The following is a 22,742-nucleotide window of genomic DNA, read 5'->3' on the forward strand; positions in this document are numbered from 1 at the left end:
ATCGGCCTCGGTCCAGTATACCTGAAGGAGCGTCTCCACCCCCATCATTCAGCCTGGACACTGAGATCCAGCGCCGAGGGCCTTCTGGCGGTTCCCTCATTGCGAGAAGTGAGGTTACAGGGAACCAGACAGGGAGCCTTCTTGGTAGTGGCACCCGCCCTGTGGAACACCCTCTCATCAGATGGCAAAGAGATAAACAACTACCTGACATGCTGAAGGCAGCCCTGTTCAGGGAAGTTTTTAATATTTAACGCTGTATTGTTTTTAACACTTGATTGGGAGCCGCCCAGAGTGGCTGGGGAAACCCACCCAGATGGGCGGGGTATAAATAATAAATTATTATTAGTATTATTATTATTTCGCTCTATAAGACACACTTTTTCCCTCCTAAAAAGTAAGGAGAAATGTGTGTGCGTCTTAGGGAGCGAATGCAGGCTGCGCAGCTATCCCAGAAGCCAGAACAGCAAGAGGGATTGCTGCTTTCGCACATTTAATTAGTGATGGAATCTAGGATGTTGAGTGCAATTGCTTCCTTTTCACACAAAAAATGCTTATGCACAGACACTCTCTGCAGATGCTCATGCTGAACAGGTGGGTAGCAAAAGGATAGCTGGTTAGAATCGCAGTATCAGTCGTCCTCCCCCTTTGCATCTGCACATGAGTATCATATAAAGGTAAAGGTAGAGGGACCCCTGACCATTAGGTCCAGTCATGGCCGACTCTGGGGTTGCGGCGCTCATCTCGCTTTATTGGCCGAGGTAGCCGGCGTACAGCTTCCGGGTCATGTGGCCAGCATGACTAAGCCGCTTCTGGCAAACCAGAGCAGCACATGGATACGCTGTTTACCTTCCCGCCGGAGCGGTACCTATTTATCTACTTGCACTTTGACGTGCTTTTGAACTGCTAGGTTGGCAGGAGCAGGGACCGAACAACGGGAGCTCACCCCGTTGCGCGGATTCAAACCGCCGACCTTCTGATCGGCAAGCTCTAGGCTCTGTGGTTTAACCCACAGCGCCACTCACGTCCCATATGTACTGCAGTAGGTGTGCTTAATTCCGATCTACTGCTGCTCTTCGTTGCTATTTTTGTTCAGTCCAGTGGTATACCATCAGCTGTCACTGTGACGTCTGTCAAAACATGGCTGCCTTGGTGCCATGAGCCTCCACGCAAGCCTTGTTTGTTCTTTCGCTTTTGTTAACCTCCAGGCTTTGTTATCAGCAGGTTGAGTGGCTCAGATATGTTAATTTTCTCCCTTGGGGATCAAGCCTCTCTCTCTCTGTGTATGCATGTTGTGTGTAAATTCTCCGGAGCCAGGTTGCCATTGGGCAGGATCCTAAAATGAATGTAAGCTGCTTCTCTGCCTCATGTATAACAAGCAGAGGATTATTAATTCATTATAATCACATAAGGGGAAGGTTTTAAGATAAATGGAATAATTTCTTTTCTTTTTTTTTGCACCTGTCTAGTTGTTCCTGGATTAGTTTGCCAACATGAGTTCCCTTTTAGAACCAGTCTATCAATATGTTACGTGCTTCGATGTGCCTTCTTAGTCAGGTTTTTTTACTTGGGAAATGGTACCTCAGATTAAGAACAGTTTCAGGTTAAGAACGGACCTCCAGAACGAATTAAGTTCTTAAACCGAGGTATCACTGTATTGTGAGATCAGTTTCATAATTTTTGACCTGGCAATATATCATGAATCATGATTTGTATCAGGGCTGGGCGGTATATATCGTCCCAAACCAGTTTGAAGTCCATATCATGGTACCGGTTTCAAAATTTTTGAGCTGGTGATATATCGCAAATCATGATGTGTGTGTGCGTGTCTGTCTGTGCTCTGCAAAAATCGCAGTGTGGGAAAAGCTGTGAAGCCAACCAATGTTTCTCTCGATTCCTGCAGCCCCTGTTAATTCTGCCGGCTCAGTTCTCCCTGCCTCATGAAGCGGGGGAAGCAAATCACAGGAACCAGCGCTGCCCAAAATCATGATACGGGAAAAACCTTGAAGCCAGCCAATACCTCTACACAGCTCCATCCTTATTTCAGACATTGTGATATATTGGTATATTGTGATGTTTAGCTGGTGATATATCACGATGTTGAAAACCAGGTATCATCCAGCCCTACTGTTCACCTATACATAGTTCCGTCCTTATTTCAGACATTGTGATATGTCAAAATACCATGATGTTTAGATGGTGATATTTCATGATGTTGAAAGCCTAGCCATACTGGTTCCCACATTTCCTTGTCACAATAAACACTGGTGTACAGGTTAATGTATTCTCTGTTTTCCCTGGAACAGCTTCTGATTTAGGTCCTTTCCAGATAATCAGCTAAAATAATGCATAGTTGTTACTAATGCATAGTGGGGGAATTGATGTCTGTTGCTGAGATACTGTTATTTTCCTGATTTCAAACTGCAGTTTTTGGTGGCTAGGATCGCCTCCCCACCCAGCTAGCATACAGATTGAGAAAGTATATTCTGGAAAGCGATCGCATGAGCCACATTCAAAATCAGCCAGGTGCTAGGCATGTTTTGCGACTACTACAGGTCCAATTGCGACCACGTGGAAATCTCTGGATGCTAGCTTGGGGACTGGGGAAAGCAAAATATCGCTTAGAGAAGGATCTGAAATATTTTCCTTGAAGCTTGAATTTCTTTTATTCTGGATTGTTTTATCTGCTATTTTAATGTGTTGTAAAGTGCCTTGAGATTTGTTCGTTAAAATAGCCACGAAATTAAAAGACGCCTGCTTCTTGGGAGAAAAGCAATGACAAACCTAGACAGCATCTTAAAAAGCAGAGACCTCACCTTGCCCACAAAGGTGCGTAGAGTTAAAGCTATGGTTTTCCCAGTAGTGATGTATGGAAGTGAGAGCTGGACCATAAAGAAGGCTGATCACTGAAGAATTGATGCTTTTGAATTCTGGTGCTGGAGGAGACTCTTGAGTGTCCTGTGGACTGAAAGAAGATCAAACCTATCCATTTTTAATGAAATCAGCCCTGAGTGCTCACTGGAAGGACAGATCCTGAAGCTGAGGCTCCAATACTTTGGCCACCTCATGAGAAGAGAAGACTCCCTGGAAAAGACCCTGATGTTGGGAAAGATGGAGGGCACAAGGAGAAGGGGACGACAGAGGACGAGATGGTTGGACAGTGTTCTTGAAGCTGCCAGCATGAGTTTGACCAAACTGCGGGAGGCAGTGGAAGACAGGAGTGCCTGGCGTGCTCTGGTCCAGGGGGTCACGAAGAGTTGGACACGACTAAATGACTGAACAACAACAACAACATAGAAATGAAATTAACAACAACAACACAATTGAAAGAAAATAGTGCCTAGACGTTCCATTGTGGCGACCGTCACCTGGGTTTAAGGTGCCATTTGGTGATTCGATTATGCACCTGAGTTTCTGACATGGGTGACTTGTATAAGTGAATCTTGCCTAAAAGCAGAGTACTGTCTTTCACAGACACCTAGGTTCAGGGGGGTAAGAGTTAACTCCTACCTAAGGCCCGTGCAGCCTGCAAGTCAGGTTCTACAGGTGAGATGGGACTGTTAAATTGGCCACTCTTCCTTCAAAAGGAGCCTCTGATCCACTGCGGTAAGGTTGCCAGATGGTCCCTTATATCTTTGAGTAATGTCAGTTATTTTAGAAAGACTGGCCTTTGCTTCGGAGCACAAAAGCTGTCTAGAATGTTACGTGAGCTTCTCCTTTCCAGAATCCTGCTCTTTATGCACCTCTGCCTGCCCATTGCCTCAGTTCCTGCGACAGTCACAGAATGTTCGTGCATGCTCCGAATGTTGAGCGAAAGGGGCTGTTGCAGTATATTAATAATAGCAAGCGCAGCAGCTGCAGTGAGGAATTTTGAAGGCTGAGAGGGATGTGTTCAGTTATAGCAGGCATGTACAAAGTCCATTTTGGGGGCCTAATCCAGTCCACTGGTTGGTTTAATCTGGCCTCTGTGGCAGTTTATTTCCTGGGGTAAAATCCTAAAAAACCCTCAACAACCTCAGCCCTAGAAGAAGAAGAAGAAGAAGAAGAAGAAGAGGAGGAGGAGGAGGAGGAGGAGGAGTTTGGATTTGATATCCCTCATTATCACTACCCTAAGGAGTCTCAAAGCGGCTAACAATCTCCTTTACCTTCCTCTCCAACAAACACTCTGTAAGTTGAGTGAGGCTGAGAGACTTCAGAGAAGTGTTAATAGTCCAAGGTCACCCAGCAGCTGCATGTGGAGGAGCGAGGAATCGAACCCGGTTCACCAGATTACGAGTTCATCACTCTTAACCACTACACCACACAACTTCAATCCTAAAAAAAGTATAAAACTTTGGTCGTCCCTTTGGTTGGCCCTTGCGGCCCTTCACTTCATCAAATCTGGCCCTCTTTGAAAAAAGTTTGGACACCACTGAGTTACAGGGTCTAGTAACAAGAGGAACGCCATCATACAACACTCTGGTGCTAATTCAGTATGACGTTGCTCGAATGCCGTTGGCAAAGTAGGATCGTGGAAGGAGTGTTTTTATTTATTCGTAGGGATGCTGGTGGCACTGTGGTCTAAACCACTGTGGCTCTTGGGCTTGCCGATCAGAAGGTTGGTGGTTCAAATCCCTGCAACTGGGTGAGCTCCTGTTGCTCTGTCCCAGCTCCTGCCAACCAGCAGTTTGAAAACACGCCAGTGCAAGTAGATAAATAGGTACTGCTGTGGCGGGAAGGTAAACGGCGTTTCTGTGCACTCTGGCTTCCGTCATGGTGTTCTGTTGCGCCAGAAGCGGTTTAGTCATGCTGGCCACATGAATTGGAAAGCTGTCTATAGACAAACGCCGGCTCCCTCGGCCTGAAAGCGAGAGGAGTGCCACAAGCCCATAGTTGCTTTTGACTGGACTTAACCGTCCAGGGCTCCTTTACCTTTACTTTTTTTATTACAGTGGTACCTCTAGATGCGAACGGGATCCGTTCCGGAGCCCCGTTCGCATCTAGAAGCAAACGTAACCAGCGACTGCATGTCTGCACATGCACGTGTTGTTTTTCGCCGCTTCTGCGCATGCGCGTGATGTCATTTTGAGCATCTGCACATGTGCAAGCGACGAAACCCGGAAGTAACACGCCCCATGACTGCTTCTGCCTCCGTTATGTCAAAGGCATGCATTCAAATTTACCGGTATTTTGAGATTTATTTGTGGGAAGGAGCATATTTAAAAGGCCTGGAGCCATTGACAGACAGCACCAGCTAATTCCAGTTTCATCCCCATCTTCCTCACTGCTGAATTCTACCCTGAGACAGAAGAGGTTATATGTAAGAAGGCAGTCAGTCAGGGGCTGGCTGAGGGCAGATTGAAGTTGCCCCAGTTTCCCTAATGGACAAGCCTCCATTTGGGTTTAATATAAGCCTTTCCTTTTAGTTAGATAAACCTTTTTCGCACGTAGGAATAGTCATTAAATTGTTTGTAGGAAGGTCTGTTGTTCTTGATCAGGGGTCAGCAAACTTTTTCTGCAGGGGGCCGGTCAACTGTCCCTCAGAACTTGGGGGGGGCAGAGTATATTTTTTGGGGGAAAGGCACGATTTCCTGTCCCCCACAAATAACCCAGAGATTCATTTTAAATAAAAGCACGCATTCTACTCTTGTAAAAACACGCTGATTCCCGGACCGTCTGCGGCCGAATTTAGAAGGCGATTGGGCCGGATCCGGCCCCCGGGCCTTAGTTTGCCTACCCATGTTCTTGATGGTTGGCATTTTTCTCATTCTTTAGCTTTCTTTCTCTTGCGCGCAATCAGCCTGCGGTTCTCTCTGCTCCCATCTGTTTCAGAGCAGACCCCTCCTTCCCTCTCCAGTCTTTGGCTGTCCACTTCCCATGAAAAATGCCCAGAGTTCTTGGTTCAGTGTTTACCTCGGGAAGTGTTCCCTTTGTTCTTGCTCAGGCCCCCGATGTGCTTTTGCCCAGCTACACAAGATGCTTTCATTATTTCCTCCTGGAAATAAAGAAGACCCGTCCCTTTCTTCCCCCTTTGTGAAAAGCAAAGAGGCCGACTCAGCCAAAAAGAGGTGACCGTCGTCCTTGCGGAGAGATTGGATCGGTTAGTTCCCTTCCCTGCGCTGCCCATGCTGTGGAACGCAGCATGTCCCTCATCTGCCATTGTGTCTGCCAGCTGCAAAATGAGAGCTGCCAGGGTAGCTGTGTTAGACCGCAAAGGGCATGTCTATGCTACAGGCTTATTTGGTTCTATTAAGCTGTCATAGCTTCCCTTCAAAATTCGCCAGGTGCATTTTGCACCTGGCTATCGCCCACTGGCAACCAACTGAAGATGCCCAGGCACTAGGATGGCGTCTGACGTCTCCATCTGGAGGTCCATGCCTGGCAATCATTGGATCTCGTCTGTTTTTGCACACTAACAGCATGTCCTGTAGAATTCTATGCATGATATTTTGTCTGCACAATCAGAATGGATTTCAGGAACCAGAAAGGTGTATTGAAAACTATTGAAACTAAACATTCCTATTTGGTGATTGTAAAGGTAAAGGTAAAGGGACCCCGGACCATTAGATCCAGTCGCGGACGACTCTGGGGTTGCGGCGCTCATCTTGTTTTATTGGCCGAGGCAGCCGGCGTACAGCTTCCAGGTCATGTGGCCAGCATGACTAAGCTGCTTCTGGCAAACCAGAGCAGCGCACAGAAACACTGTTTAACTTCCTGCCAGAACAGTACCTATTTATCTACTTGCACTTTGACGTGCTTTTGAACTGCTAGGTTGGCAGGAGCAGGGACCGAGTGACGGGAACTCACCCCGTCGCAAGGATTCGAACCGCCGATCCCAGAGTCGGCCACGACTGGACCTAATGGTCAGGGGTCCCTTTACCTTTAAAGAGCTTGTGGGTTTTCCTAAGTTGTGATCCCTGTGATATTGCTTTTGCAGGGGTTACATTTGGATTCATAGGCAGCGCTGGATACCACTGGGGTGCTTGGTGCCTGTAGCAGTAAAATATCAGGTATTGGATCTAGGAAATCCCACCTTAGCTAAAACCACTTCGTATCACTATGGGCCTTGCCCTTTTTGCCTCGGTTTCCCATCTGCAGCACAGAAATAGAAGTGCCCTACATTATTTGTTCCCAAACGTTGCCAAACTTTTCTTCTCCAGGTCAGTGGGCTGGATTCTCTTACCATCTCCAGCTCATGTTCACAGATGGTTCCTATTAGTTTCCTTAAAAGCTGTGAGGCCCCTTAGTGGGAGGCCAGCTGTAAGTATTCCCTGCTAGCAACTCCCGGGCACATTTTCATTATATTATTCATATATATATATATATATATATATATATATATATATATAGGACGAGATGCCTGCAGAATGTCCTGGTTGGAGGGCTCCCACCAATAACTTTGTAGAACCATAACGATAGAATGATTGTGACTTCGAAATTAATTAGGATGTTCAAAGCCTTCCTCTAAAGGAGAAAACCCAGAAGGGAGAACTTCTTACAATAAATATATGGGAGTTTTCCCCACAACAAAAACGGCCTGAGAGGGCAAATAGGGGTTTCTATCCGCAACTGCTAGCGCTTCCATGGAGAGGTGTGCTTCATGCTATCCAAGAACTCTAAAGAACGCTGTCTAAAAAGATCCTGGGGATTCCCATTTTAAAGGCTTTTCTGAGCGTGCCAGAACCATTTGCGCTGAATTAAGGAGACCCCAGCTTTTTATAGATCTGTGGAATCTGAGTGCACCCATTGATAAACAGGAGTGGAAATTTGATCCGCTCTGGCCTGTCTCCCTGCCTTGATCTGCCACCTTCCTGACAGGGATTCCCTGCCAAAGCCTTCATTTTAGCTTTCTAAATAGCTACTTGTCAGCTGAGCTCTGGCAGGCAAAGGCTTAGCTTCTACCCCAGGAACAGATTATCTAGAGATCAAGGCTCACATTTTGCTACATTCTCCTGTGCAAGAAAGGCAAGAGTTGGGACTCAATAGCTTGCAAAGATATTGTATGCCCCGGGAGAAGAAATTGCTGCATAATGTGCAGTTGAGTTGCTTCTTCTTCTTCTTTTTTTTAGAAAAGCTTACCTGTTTTGTTACTTGTTTCTTCTCCCCTGCATTTGCAGATGAGGCAGAAATCTTGCAAAATGCATGAAATCAGATAAAGAGATTCCTAGGCAGCTGTTAATAGGACGGCAGTTAAATTTTATTGCTGGGCGCACCATTTTGTCTTATTACATTCAGAAACCTTGAAAATCCCATTTGTATCCCCTCCGCCCCCCAGATTTTCTACCTTTGTGGGTCATTTCCCACATCTGACACAGAATTCCTGCAGGTTCTAGGTTACACGCAGATCAGGTGTGGAATTGGCTTCACTACCGCTGTGCTGGTAGTGCTGTGGGTTAAACCACAGAGCCTAGGGCTTGCCGATCAGAAGGTTGGTGGTTCGAATCCCCACGATGGGGTGAGCTCCCGTTTCTCGGTCCCTGCTCCTGCCAACCTAGCAGTTCGAAAGCAGTCAAAGTGCAAGTAGATAAATAGGTACCACTCTGGTGGGAAGGTAAACAGCGTTTCTGTGCACTGCTCTGGTTCGCCAGAAGTGGCTTAGTCATGCTGGCCACATGACCCGGAAGCTGTACGGCGGCTCCCTCGGCCAGTAAAGCGAGATGAGCGCCGCAACCCCAGAGTCAGTCACGACTGGACCTAATGGTCAGGGGTCCCTTTACCTTTACCTCTGTGTGTGAACTAGTGAACCCTAGAACATGCACAACAGTTCTCTGGGTTTGCACATTTGCCAAGAGAGATCGCTAGTGATAGATCAGTCATGGTAAGCCACCTCGTCAACCATTGCTCAGAGTTCCTTGGAACAACGACTTAGAAGCAGTTTTCCAGTTGTTCTTTCCAAGGAAGGGAGGAAAGAGAGAGAGAGAAATGGAATGCCCTTTACTAAGCAACTTGAATTCCTCTCCAATTTGCCCACCTGCCTCTTCTCCTCTCTCCTCATATTCATATAACCATCGCTCTTGCATTTCTTAGTTGTATCCATTGGTTGCCAGTATCCTAGACCAACCGGCAGGCTATCGTTATCATAACCCTGCGATGTCTCAAGAGATGGTGCATATGATGGGGCACTGGCAAACCACCAGGAACGACACAAGCAGGAAGTTTTGTGGATGCGTGGTTCCCGTGTCCAGGAATTACTGTATTTTTCGCTCTATAAGACGCACCAGATCATAGGACGCACCTAGTTTTTGGTGGAGGAAAACAAGAAAAAAAATATATCCTGAATCCCTGAAGCCAGAACAGCTAGAGGAATCGCTGCTTTCGGTCCTCCCGCTGCCCTGAGGAGGCTTTGCGTGGCAATCCCAGAAGCCAGAAGAGCAAGAGGGATTGCTGCGCAGCAAAAGCAACGATCCCTCTTGCTGTTCTGGCTTCTGGGATAGCTGCGCAGCCTGCATTCGCTCCATAAGACGCACACACATTTCCCCTTACTTTTTAGGAGGGGAAAAGTGCGTCTTACAGAGCGAAAAATGCGGTAGATAGATGACCTGGTCTGGGAGGGGCTGCAGGTTTGTAATCTGGGAGTTCTCCTGGATCCCAACTTGTTAGCCTAGCCTCAAGTGGCTTCAGATGTGTTTGTGCCCATCTTAGGCTGATTCTCCAGTGACTGCCATTCCTGGGCTGGGATAGCCTAGGTGGGACTGCCCTTGAAGACAGTGCAGACTGCAGCTAGGGCAGAACGCATCTGCTAGGCTGGTAAGGGGCACAGTCCTATGGTACCATGTGTCACCGGTCCTGAAAGCACAGCACTAGCTGCCAGTGAGCTTCTGGGCCAAATTCAAGGTGTTTGTACTAGTATATAAAGCCCTAAATGACTTGGGACCCAAGAGCAACTTCCCCAATATCAGCTGTCTCAGACCCTTCAATCGGCAGGTGAGGCCTTGTTGGTGGTGGTGCCACAGGGCGCTGCCTACTTGACATTGACCAGTGAACAGGGCTTTTCAGTGGTGGTTCCCCATTTGTGGAAGGCTCTCTCTGAGGGAAAGTGTGCACATCTGTCTCCCTCATTACTGACTTGCAGGAGGAAGTTGAAAATATTTGTGTTCACCCAGGCGTTTGATGGCTGAAAGATGCTGTTTCTGGCAACCCTAAAATCACTGGCTGAATGAGTCTGAGCTCTCTTTGCAGCACAGTTTTAGAATGCTTATTTAAAAATAATAATAACATGGTTTAGATCAGGGGTCAGCAACCTTTTTCAGCTGTGGGCTGGTCCACCACCCCTCAGACCATGTGGTGGGCCGGACTACAGTGGTGCCTTGCAAGACGAAAAGAATCCGTTCTGTGATTCTCTTCGTCTAGCGGTTTTTTCGTCTTGCGAAGCAAGCCCATTGAAGGATTAGCGGATTAGCGCTATTAGCGGCGTTTAGCGTCTTATCTGCTGATCGGATCAGCTGATAAGCAGCTTAGCGGCTTAGAAAAAGGGGGGAGGGAAAAAACCAGCAGGAACTCGCAAGACATTGTCGTCTTGCGAAGCAAGCCCATAGGAAATTTGTTTTGTGAAGCACCTCCAAAACGGAAAACTCTTTCGTCTAGCGAGTTTTCCGTCTTGCAAGGCATTCGTCTTGCGGGGCACCACTGTATATTTTGAAAAAAACTATGAACGAATTCCTATGCCCCACAAATAACCCAGAGATGCATTTTAAATAAAAGGACACATTCTACTCATGTAAAAACACACTGATTCCCAGACTGTCCGCAGGCCGGATTGAGAAGGCGATTGGGCCGCATCTGGCCCCCGGGCCTTAGGTTGCCTACACATGGTTTAGATCATTGATCCGTCTGCTGTCCTGGGTGGCTTCAGGAGCTGGAGGAGGGATATAAATTGAATGGGGGAAAAATAAACGCTGAACACATGATAGTTGCCAGGTGTCAGGACAGAGGTGAGCTGGGTCATCTTGCAAAATAGGCAGCACCTCTTTGGCTGCCTGGGAAGCCTCCGAATACTAAACATGCACACAAAAGGTTTTTGGGAACTACAACATTGGTCAGGTAAACAAGGTGGCAACATACAGCAGATTTTCAAACTCTGCTTTTTGAGCTCGGCGTGAAGGGAACCCTGGAAGGATACCATGCTGTCCACTATCAATCTTTCCCCCCTGTAACGTGTGGTCACAGAGGTGTATTGTGGTGGGATGCTAAGTTCTGATGAAGCGACACTGGCACTCTCCAAGAATGCACCCTAAATCATTTTAGAGGTTCCTTGGCAAACAGGGTCAAACAGAAAATGCTCTTTAAAGGTGTTGTTGTTTAGTCGTGTCCGACTCTTCGTGACCCCCTGGACCAGAGCACGCCAGGCACTCCTGTCTTCCACTGCCTCCCGCAGTTTAGTCAAACTCAAGCTGGTGGCTTCGAGAACACTGTCCAACCATCTCGTCCTCTGTCGTCCCCTTCTCCTTGTGCCCTCCATCTTTCCCAACATCAGGGTCTTTTCCAGGGAGTCTTCTCTCCTCATGAGGTGGCCAAAGTATTGGAGCCTCAACTTCAGGATCTGTCCTTCCAGTGAGCACTCAGGGCTGATTTCCTTAAGAATGGATAGGTTTGATCGTCTTGCAGTCCATGGGACTCTCAAGAGTCTCCTCCAGCACCATAATTCAAAAGCATCAATTCTTCTGCATCAGCCTTCTTTATGGTCCAGCTCTCACTTCCATACATCACTACTGGGAAAACCATGGCTTGAACTATACGGACCTTTGTGGGCAAGGTGATGTCTCTGCTTTTTAACATGCTGTCTAGGTTTGTCATTGCTTTTCTCCCAAGAAGCAGGCGTCTTTTAATTTCGGGGCTGCTGTCACCATCTGCAGTGATCATGGAGCCAAAGCGTAAAAAACATTGCTTTCAGGAATTCAGCATGCCAGCAAACGAAGAAAGCCAAACTGTGCTATCCTTTCCCCACATTGCATTTCCTTCCTCTTAGTGTGTGCCCAGCCCTTACTTCATTTTGTTTTGTTTTGTTTTTTTCAGGGTGATGGGGCTTCTGCCAAACTAGCTGCTTCTCCTTAACCTAGAGAGTGTCCCAAGATCTGCCAACAGACCAAGTGTACCTTTTGCCCTCTCCCTCCTCTTTGCATTTGGCCGAGATTATCCGCTGCTGTCAGCCTTGACAGATGGGTGATGCTCAGCTGCTGGCCACGTACAAATGGATACATATTAATTTTTCAGTTGCTGGACGGAGAGCGAAACAGCACAGATGGGAAATGGCCTATTGGTCAGTGTGATGCCCAGCTGCTCTGCCCTTGATATATGAGTGGACAGAGACTGGACATTAGAGAGCCACAGGGCTTGTGGAAACAAAACCGGGCCGAGGGGGGGGGGAGAGAAAGTGTGTGTGTGTATCTGTGTCTGTGTGGGGAGAGAGAGAGAGAGTAAGCGTTGAAACCTGATTCCAGGCAGGGGCTGTTCCAGAGGGTGGGGGCAGAATAGGGGCACCATTGAAGTTCGCCTCAATCCTTTTAACATATGTACATTGACCCTGCTTTGATTGCAAAACCATCCTTTCCTTTTGTCAACAAAAGTCACGAGTGTGTGCATTGTCTACTGGGGGGGGGGGGACAGCAGCAGGTCCAGATCGTTTCATTTTTAACCTCTGTCCCCAGCAGCCAGGAGTCTTGGGGTTTTTTTTGTTTTTTTTAAGTACCGCCTTTCCAGCACAGCAATAACTCTGCATTCTTTGATGGTTTGTTTGTTTGGGTGTGGGTCTATGGCTTGGATCAAGCCAGTGGGAATGATGTTGTCATTTTAGGGAATGCCTGGGCTCCTGGGTGGACATTGCAGGGCATACAGTGGTGCCTCGCAAGACGAAAAGAATCCGTTCTGTGATTCTCTTCGTCTAGCGGTTTTTTCGTCTTGCGAAGCAAGCCCATTGAAGGATTAGCGCTATTAGCGGCTTTTAACGGCTTATCTGCTGATCGGATCAGCTGATAAGCGGCTTAGCGGCTTAGAAAAGGGGGGGGGAAGGAAAAAAACCCAGCAGGAACTCGCAAGACATTGTCGTCTTGCGAAGCAAGCCCATAGGAAATTCGTTTTGCGAAGCACCTCCAAAACGGAAAACTCTTTCGTCTAGCGAGTTTTCCGTCTTGCGAGGCATTCGTCTTGCGGGGCACCACTGTAATTGGAAGCGCAGGAAGTCCCCCTGGGGAAAGGAATAAAGGCAAGTACCGTTTTCTTCCAGGGACACTCCCCACGCTGGAAGCAGAGAGGTGGCTTTGCAGACTCTGCAGCCTGCGATGGCCATACTTATCTCACAACTGCGCCTTAGAAGAGGACCAGCATGAGCTTAAATCCCCAGCTTTTTTCAGTCTATTGTCTCAGCCTCTAAAATCAGTGCTGCGTTGGGTGTGCCCTTATGAAATATTGGAACGGGCATTAAGACCATCTAGTGCAGGGCTCAGCAAGCGTTACCTCACCTGGGCTGGTTCACTCCGTGGAGATCGCTCTATGGGCCAGATTGTGTCTGCGCAGACGCCACCAGACAGAGGGCCTTCTCGGTAGTGGCACCCACCCTGTGGAACACCCTCCCTTCAGATGTGAAGGAAATAAGTAGCTATCCTATTTTTCAAAGACATCTGAAGGCAGCCCTGTTCAGGGAAGTTCTTAATATTTAACGCTGTATTGTTTTTAATACTTGATTGGGAGCCGCCCAGAGTGGCTGGGGAAACTCAGCCAGATGGGTGGGGTGTAAGTAATAAATTATTATTATATTATATTATTTCCGGCGCCGTGGAAACGAGTCCCTGCTCCGCGCTGCGCCGGTTTAGTGCAGCGTGCAGGGACTCGTTGAGCGGCCGGCTCGGTTTGGGGGCGGCTTGTGGGCTGTTTAAACGACCCCCATGGGCCGCTTGTGGCTCATGGGCCACAGGTTTCCGACCCCTGATCTAGTGAAACCATTTGTTGTTCGGTGGCATGCCTTATGTCCATTGGCATAGCGTGGGTTGCTGGTGCCCAGGGCTGCACAGAGCGGGGTGGATGGGATGCAGGGAAACGGATGCAGTACACATGCACATTCAACTGCCCCTAACAGCATCCACGTCACCCAGGAGATCGCAGCCACAGAGATAAGAAAAGAAGAGTCGTTCCATTGTTTGGAGAAGCCACTTTCTGGTTCGCATGGAGAAGCTGTTTCCAACGGAGCCCAGTGATAGAAGCACACAGCTGAATTGAGGCAGCACCAGGTGTTTGAATTTCACGCCCCTAACAATTTTGCGCTTGGGGCAACCGTCCCTGCCCCCGCCCGCCACTTCTTATGTCCGTATACTGTCACAGCATCTTTCTTTGCAGTCAGTACAGTGTTACCTCGGGTTACATACGCTTCAGGTTACATATGCTTCAGGTTACAGACTCCGCTAACCCAGAAATATTACCTCGGGTTAAGAACTTTGCTTCAGGATGAGAACAGAAATCGTGCTCTGGCGGCGCGGCAGCAGCAGGAGGCCCCATTAGCTAAAGTTGTGCTTCAGGTTAAGAACAGTTTCAGGTTAAGTACTGACCTCCAGAACGAATTAAGTACTTAACCCGAGGTACCACTGTATATAGGAGAGGGGGTCAGCAGCTGATTGCTCTTGGGCCAAATCTTGCCCCCCTTTCCAGAGGAAAGCAGGACATGGATAGGCCAACAATTGTGGCTGTTATATTGACTGACATTGTGGTTCTGGTATGGGTGTTGCAGCTTCTAAGCAGGCAGGTCTTCCCCAGTCAAATTAGTTGCTTTCCAAAGAACTGCTTTCTGGGACCAAATCGCTTAGTGGTTCAAAGGGGCATGACTGGAACGAGAAAGACTATCCAAAGTAAAGCAGCTACACTGCATATATATTCTGTGATGTGATCCTGGACATAAAAGAACCAGTTACATGTCTATTGGATAGGATGGAAAATTCCATGTCAGTGGGAAAGATTCCACAGAGATAATACTTTGCCTGACATCCTATCTCCAGTTATGACACTGATGTCTCAAGAGGGATTTCCCCAATCTGCTTCCTCGTGTAGTTCCTGGACTCTGATTTAAGATGTGACGATATGAACATCCCTGGGTGTTGTGTTTTTAGGGTGCTTCAATACAGAAGTTTATTATGGAACGGGTATAGCTCTTGCACGCAAGGCCTTTGCATCATCCGCACAATGTTGCCATCAAAATGTCAGCCTCTGCTACTTCTGCGTTTAATCTGGATTTCCCTTTATTGCAGAAAAGTCCGCGGAGCATAGGCTACACAATCTGTAGTCACTGCTGGTATAGGAATTGTTGGCACATTTTGGGGGCTCAGCTATTTGTCACATGTGTGATGCTTTAGCGTGTGGTACCAGTACTTTAATGGGACACGGGTGGCGCTGTGGGTTAAACCACAGAGCCTAGGGCTTGCCGATCAGAAGGTCGGTGGTTCGAATCCCCACGACAGGGTGAGCGCTCGTTGTTCGGTCCCTGCTTCTGCCAACCTAGCAGTTCAAAAGCATGGAGTGCAAGTAGATAAACAGGTACCACTCCAGCGGGAAGGTAAACGGCGTTTCCGTGCGCTGCTCTGGTTCGCCAGAAGCGGCTTAGTCATGCTGGCCACATGACCCGGAAGCTCGCCAGTAAAGCGAGATGAGTGCCGCAACCCCAGAGTCGTCCGTGACTGGACCTAACATTCAGGGGTCCCTTTACCTTTACCTTTTTACCAGTACTTAGTTCACTCCTCACCCGAGCATCGTCTGGCTGTTTTGATTCTGGTGGCCCCCATTGAGTCTTTAGAATGTTATGCTTCTGGGTTTGTTTATGTCCAAATTCTAGAAGGCAGCTTGAGGCTATGGAACTTGGATAGGGAGTTCAAGCTGCAGTCAAAATGCTAGATTTAAATTGAAATCTCTCTAAATTTAGAGAGCCAGCTTGGTGTAGTGCTTAGAGCAGGCTTCCTCAACCTCGGCCCTCCAGATGTTTTTGGCCTACAACTCCCATGATCCCTAGCTAGCAGGACCAGTGTTCAGGGATGATGGGAATTGTAGTATCAAAACACCTGGAGGTTGAGGAAGCTTGGCTTAGCGTGATAGACTGGGGCCTTGGAGACTAAGGTATAAGCTTTCAGGGTGACCTTGGGGCAGTTTACTACGCCCCCGTTACCCTACTTCGTAGGATTGTTGTAAGGATAAATTGGAAGGAAGAGCCATGTGTGCTGCCTCAGAGGAAAGCTAGGGTAGAAAAGTTAGCTAAAATTGTGACTCTGTGTTTAGAGGCATTGTGGGATCTGTGGTTGAAGACGGGAGAGGGCACATCAATTCCAGGAAATATTCATATTGATTTCTAATTGCCTTTTTATTGTTTCTTTTATTTCTTGTTCGTTGCATTTAATTGTATTAGGATTTGCACTCCGTCATCTGGCATTCAGCACAATTGCTACAGCAGGCAGACACACAGTTTAGTGCCAAGGTGCTCAGCAATTTTCAAGTGATCTGTGGGGAGAAAATAATTGGGGAGCCACTGATCTAGAGGGCCAAGGGTTCCCCAGCCCTGAGTTAGATGGTCTCAAAATTTAGACATAAAGTTTGTGGCATGCGGAGGGCAGATTGCATGTGCTCTGAGGTACAGTGTATGAAAAGTCATTTTTACCAAACCCTCCAAATGCCCCTATTTCCCAGGGACAGTCCTGGATTTACAAAACCCGTCCTGGATTCTGATTTGATCCTGGAATGTCCCGCATTTCCTTAGTACATCCCTATTTTCATTGCAAAAATGTTGGAACAGGGGTCAGCAAACTTTTTCAGCCAGGGGCCGGTCCACTGTCCCTCAGACCTTGTCGGGGGCTAGACTATATTTTTTGGGGGGGGGATGAATGAATTCCTATCCCCCACAAATAACCCAGAGATGCATTTGAAATAAAAGGACACATTCTACTCATGTAGATTCCCAGACCGTTTGCTGGCCAGATTTAGAAGACGATTGGGCCGGATCCGACCCCTGGGCATTAGTTTGCCTACCCATGTGTTGGAGGGTATGAAGTTATCCGGCCCCTGAGGCAAGGAGATAAGTAACTAGACAACCTTTAGAAGACATTGGAAGGCAGCCCTGTATAGGGAAGGTTTTTTTAATGTTTAATGTTTTATTATGTTTTTATATATGTTGGAAGCCGCCAACATATATAAAAACAGAGTGGCTGGGGCAACCCAGTGAGATGGGATGGGGTATTATTATTATTATTATTATTATTATTATTATTATTATTATATAGGACATCCCTATTTTCATCAGAGAAATGTTGGAGGGTGTTATTTGCTCTAATCTGTAGGAGAATCTGTATGTGCTGATCTAGGGCAAAGCTAAAGAGAAAATGACCTTTCTGCCCCTCCCCCAGGAGGCCCAGAAATGTGCAACCTGACGTGAGCTCTCTCTGTGGGTGAATCTTTACTTGGAGCTCTTTACTATTCTCTTATTAGTGGCTCAAGCAGATAGATTTCTTTTTCTTTTTTTGGTGTGTGTGTATTTATTTGAAATGCAAGCAAACTGATGGCTGTAAATAATTTTGATGGCTTATGCAATGCCACGCGCAGCCAAATAACGCAGAGCCAAGGGAGAATATGATGAGCTTGCTGGAATAGATTGGCAACATTTTGCTTAATAACCAACTTTCCTTTCTGTGTGCGATCTGGTACCTTCATGCAAGTGTGTTAATCACCCGTCCTTTGTGGTTAGCAATCTACAAATTGCTAGGCGGAATTAAAATAATCCAGGCCTCCTCTGCATCTTGTCAGGGATGCTTCAGAGGAAGAGCATGCAAAGAGACACAGAGATGTCTATGGCTGCACTGGGAGTTTCATGAGGGAAAATTGTAGGCTGCAAAAAAGCTTGTGTCTTCTTCTGCTTCTTTGGCGATCACTCATAGCCGAGTAAGATTGTCTTCCATAAACACGGTTTTAACAACGAGTCTGTAAGTGGCTGTAGAGGCCAATTCTGCACCCACACGTCCTTCCACAGTGGGGACATAGGTTTCCGGGTAGGAGTTGATCACGGTGTGGATTTGCCAAGTGTGCCTTCCTCTTAGCACGTTTCTCCCTTGCGTCCTGAGTTCGAGTGTCTTCAAAGCCCATGACACCTTTGGTAAAGGCTCTTCTCCAATTGGAGTGCTTGCAGGCAAGTGTTTCCCAATTGTTGGTGTTTATACCAATTTTTTAAAAAATTTGCCTTGAGAGAGTCTTTAAACCTCTTTTGTTCACCACCAGCATTATTCTTTCCATTTTTAAGTTCGGAATACAATCGTTGCTTTGGAAGACGCTAATCAGGCATCTGCACAAAGCTTGTGTATATAAGTGCCAACAGTGATTTACACCCAGCCAGCGAATATAACCATGGGATGCAAATCAGGCACTGAGAATTCATGTCCATCCAACTGGTGGTTTCCCTCTGCAGGTATACAGTGGTGCCCCGCAAGACGAATGCCTCGCAAGACGGAAAACTCGCTAGACGAAAGAGTTTTCCGTTTTGGAGGTGCTTCGCAAAACGAATTTCCTATGGGCTTGCTTCGCAAGACGACAATGTCTTGCGACACATAGGTAGCCGTGTTGGTCTGCCATAGTCAAAATAAAAAAATTCCTTCCAGTAGCACCTTAAAGACCAACTAAGTTAGTTCTTGGTATGAGCTTTCGTGTGCATGCACACTTCTTCAGATACACTGAAACAGAAGTTGCCAGATCCTTCTATATAGTGAGAAGGTGGGGAGGGGTATTACTCAGAAGGGTGGTGGGAATGGAAGATTGGCAGATAGCTGAGGCTCATCTCAGCTATCTGCCAATCTCCCATTCCCACCACCCTTCTGAGTAATATAGAAGGATCTGGCAACTTCTGTTTCAGTGTATCTGAAGAAGTGTGCATGCACACGAAAGCTCATACCAAGAACTAACTTAGTTGGTCTTTAAGGTGCTACTGGAAGGAATTTTTTTATTTTGACAATGTCTTGCGAGTTCCTGCTGGTTTTTTTTCCTCCCCCCCTTTTTTCTAAGCCGCTAAGCCGCTTATCAGATTCTTTTCGTCTTGCGAGGCACCACTGTATTTTACAACATGCCACAGATGCAATCATAGTACATTTGTGGTGGGTGTATACAGGGCTGTCCACACGTCATTCCGCTTTAGTCATTGTTCAGCAATGCTTCCCTGATGTTACAGCATCATGGTCTTCCAGAGGTCTTCCTACGTTGTAGTGCAATAAATGTGGGATAAAGACAACAAACTCTAATTCAAAATACTTGTGGGATGAAAAGTTACAGGATTGCAGCAGGCAAGGGACAGGAGTTGAACTGACTGGAAGCTAAGCAGGATGTCCGCTGTGAAACTTTTGCAGGTGCAAACAGTATCCAAAGTGTGATCGCTTCTAATCACCCCAATACCATCATGAGCACAAATGATCAGGAATGAACAATAAAAGGGACATCTGTCAAGACCTTTAGGCACAGGAGAAAATACTGAGCACAAGTAACGTGTTTGTGGCGTTTCATAGAATTGCAGAGTTGGAAGGGACCCTAAGAATGGCCATCCAACATCTGCTTGAAAACCTCCATGGAAGGAGATTCCACAACCCCCTGAGGGAGACCGTTCCACTGTCAAACAGCTCTTACCATCAGAAAGTCCTTCCTGATGTTTAGTTGGAGTCACCTTTCCTATAACGTGCAGCCATTGGATCTAGTCCTACCCTCCAGAGCAGGAGAAAACAAGCTTGCTTCATCCTCCATGTGATAGCCCTTCAGATCTTTGAAGATGACTATCATATCTTGTCTCAGTCTCCTCTTCTCCAGGCTCAATGAGCTCCTTCAACCACTCCTCATCAGGCTTGGTTTCCAGACGCTTGATCATCTTGGTTGCCCTCCTCTGCACACCTTCCTAAATTGTGGTGCCCAGAAATAGACGCAGTATTTCCAGGTGTGGTCGGACCATAGATTGATAGACTCCCAAGGGCCAGCTAGTCCAAACCCTTGTAATGCAGGAATCTTCTTCCCAACATGGGGCTTGAACCCACGACCTCGAGATTAAGAGCCTCCTGCTATACCAAGCGAGATATCTGCATCTTTGCAGCCTGTTGAATACGTCAGCCGCATCTTGGTATAGCAGCCACCAATACACTAGGACGGGGGTCAGCAAACTTTTCCAGCCATGGGCTGATCCACCGTCCCTCAGACCTTGTGGGGGGCCGGACTATATTATTTTTTTTGAGGGGGGAAATGAATGAATTCCTATGCCCCACAAATAACCCAGAGGTGCATTTTAAATAAATGCACACATTATGCTCATGTAAAAACGGGTGGCGTTGTGGGTTAAACCACAGAGCCTAGGACTTGCCGATCAGAAGGTCGGTGGTTCGAATCCCCGCGACGGGGTGAGCTCCCGTTGCTCGGTCCCTGCTCCTGCCAACCTAGTAGTTTGAAAGCACGTCAAAGTGCAAGTAGATAAATAGGTACCGCTCCGGCGGGAAGGTAAATGTGCTGCTCTGGTTTCGCCAGAAGCGGCTTAGTCATGCTGGCCACATGACCCGGAATCTGTACACCGGCTCCCTCGGCCAATAAAGCGAGATGAGCGCCGCATCCCCAGAGTCGGCCACAACTGGACCTAATGGTCAGGGGTCCCTTTACCTTTACTTAAAAACACCAGGCAGGCCCCACAAATAACCCAGAGATGCATTATAAAAAAGCACACATTTTACTCATGTAAAAATATGCTGATTCCTGGAACATCTGCGGGCCGGATTGAGAGGGCGATTGGGCCGCATCCGGCCCCCGGGCCTTAGTTTGCGTACCCCTGCACTAGGAAGTTGAAGCTTTTCAAGGTTCTCTTAGCCAGAAGCTATTTCTTTGTGTTTGGCCTTAAGCGAAGAGGCCACGGTGCAAATGTCTTTCTGGAGCAGTGGGAAAGCTTGATATAAAAGGGTTCTAGAAACGAGACTTCTAGAACTGGTATTGTTTAATATCGCATTACAGTGTTGCATATATAATTTAACAAAGATGGGGGAAACATGTTTCCCTCAAAAAATAAATCGCAATCAAGGCTTCAACCCTGCCCAAGACGAGCACTTCGATTCCCATTAATTTCAACGGAGAGACCGAAACACATGTGCTTAATTCTCTTATTGAAATGAATGGGACTTGAAAATGGCTGGATGATGGCTCGAGCATTTTGTTTCTTTCTGGATGTATCCCCATTTCCTTAGCAGCAGCAATTGCAATGCACCATTAGCACACGCTGTTCAGGAGAGGAGGGGCTTCCCATCATTCACTCACTCCCAGACACAAGCTAGATCATGGGTAGGCAAACTAAGGCCCGGGGGCCGGATCCGGCCCAATCGCCTTCTAAATCTGGCCCACGGATGGTCCAGGAATCAGCGTGTTTTTACATGAGTAGAATGTGCCCTTTTATTTAAAATGCATCCCTGGGTTATTTGTGGGGCTAGGAATTTGTTCATTTCTCCCTCAAAAATATAGTCTGGTCCCCCACAAGGTCTGAGGGACAGTGGACCGGCCCCCTGCTGAAAAAGTTTGCTGACCCCTGAGCTAGATGCTCTTTGCTAAGGAACTGAACAGCAGAGACATACCCTCCAACATTTCTCAGATGAAAATAGGGACATCTTAAGGAAAGCAAGACGTTCTGGAATCAGATCAGAAACGGGGACAGCTTCTGTCAAATCTGGGACTGTTCTGTAAAATAGGGTCTGCAGAGAGTGTTTTTGAATCTAGGAAAAGACATACGGTGCTACCTCGGGTTACAGACGCTTCAGGTTACATACGCTTCAGGTTACAGACCCAGATTACGCTTCAGGTTACATTACCCAGAAATAGTGCATCAGGTTAAGAACTTTGCTTCAGGATGAGAACAGAAATTGTGCTCTGGCGGCGCGGCAGCAGCAGGAGGCCCCGTTAGCTAAAGTGGTGCTTCAGGTTAAGAACGGTTTCAGGTTAAGAACGGACCTCCAGAATGAATTAAGTACTTAACCTGAGGTACTACCATACAGTGTTACCTCTGGTTACGAACTCAAGTTTGTTCCGGAGGTCCGTTCTTAACCTGAAACCGTTCTTAACCTGAGGTACCACTTTAGCTAATGGGACCTCCTGCTGCCGCCGCACAATTTCTGTTCTCATCCTGAGGTAAAGTTCTTAACCTGAGGTAGTACTTCCGGGTTAGCGGAGTCTTTAACCCGAGGTGTTTGTAACCTGAGGTGTTTGTAACCTGAGGTACATGTATAGAAATACTTCCTTAGCCTCTTGGGCACGCCTGGCTTTTTTGTGGCCTTTCCTGATTTTGTAAATGCGCCTATAGATGTCCTGTCGTGTATTACATTTGTGCACATCGGTGCAAAGTGCAAGCTGATGTGCTCCTCTTGGGGCACGTAGGTAGAAAACGTGGCTGTGCCTGGGAATTTCTGGATTTTGAATTGTTTTGCAGATTTGTGCTTGCATGGGATGGCAACGGCTGGCTGTTTTTTCCCCTGGAGCTGGTATGGGGCCTTTGAAACGATAGGTTTTGTTTCGTTTAAATAATAAAAAAGGGGGGAGGAGAGAGAGAGAGAGAAACTGGAAAGGAGTTTTTCCTTCTGCTGTGGAAGCAGCAGCCCAGGTTTGGGGAGCAGCAGGGGTGTGGGCTGGGGGAGAAGACACCCATTCAAAACACCGAACAGTTGGAAACCCTTTTGCTGTGGGGAGCCTTAGCCAAAAGAGCTCTCTCTTGCCTCCCCTCCGCCCCTCCCCAAACAAAAACCCAGTCCATAGTTGCTCCTGAATAG

At 47.3% G+C, this 22,742-nt stretch overlaps 1 protein-coding gene across 2 annotated transcripts in view; it reads left to right on the top strand.

Annotated features, from left to right (window-relative positions):
* FIGNL2 (fidgetin like 2) overlaps positions 1–22,742 on the top strand; it is a 65,699-nt gene that overhangs the window by 28,633 nt on the left and 14,324 nt on the right. The gene's annotated exons all lie outside the window — the stretch shown is intronic.

This window comes from Podarcis vaucheri, assembly GCF_965113315.1.
Source record: "Podarcis vaucheri genome assembly, chromosome: 2".
In the NCBI taxonomy this organism is placed as follows: Eukaryota; Metazoa; Chordata; class Lepidosauria; order Squamata; family Lacertidae; genus Podarcis; species Podarcis vaucheri.